This window comes from Bison bison, unplaced genomic scaffold (assembly GCF_000754665.1).
Source record: "Bison bison bison isolate TAMUID 2011002044 unplaced genomic scaffold, Bison_UMD1.0 scf7180017864324, whole genome shotgun sequence".
NCBI lineage: Eukaryota > Metazoa > Chordata > Mammalia > Artiodactyla > Bovidae > Bison > Bison bison.
In genome coordinates this window covers 418,503-419,164 of record NW_011494896.1, presented here as the reverse complement: position 1 = coordinate 419,164, position 662 = coordinate 418,503, and positions in this window count along the sequence as shown.

The following is a 662-nucleotide window of genomic DNA, read 5'->3' as shown; positions in this document are numbered from 1 at the left end:
AGGGTTTTCTATATTGAGGATCATGACATGTGCAAACAGTGAGAGTTTTACTTATTCTTTTCCAATCTGAATTCCTTTGGATTCTTTTTCTTCACTGATTGCTGTGGCTAAAACTTCCAAAACTATGTTGAATAGTAGTGGTGAGAGTGTCCACCTGTGTCTTGTTTCTGACTTTAGAGGAAACTAGAACACTTTCTAACACTGGTGTTAGATAAAATCTTAAAGATAAAATCTTAAATATCTAAATGTAAGACCAAAATCTATAAAACTCCTAGAGGAAAACATACATGGAACACTCTCTAATAGAAATCACAGCAAGATCCTCTATGACCTACCTCCCAGACTAATGGAAATTAAAGGAAAATTAAACAAATGGGATATAATTAAACTTAAAAGCTTTTGCACAATAAAGGAGACTATTAGCAAGGTGAAAAGACAGCCTTCATAATGGCACAAAATAATAGCAAATGAAAGAACTGACAAAACATTAATCTCTGAAATATACAAGCAGCTCATGCAGCTCAATTCCAGAAAATCAAATGACCCAATTAAAAAAAATGGGCCAAAGAACTAAACAGACATTTCTCCAAGGGAGACATACAGATGGCTAACAAACACATGAAAACATGCTCAACATCACTCATTATCAGAGAAATGCAAAT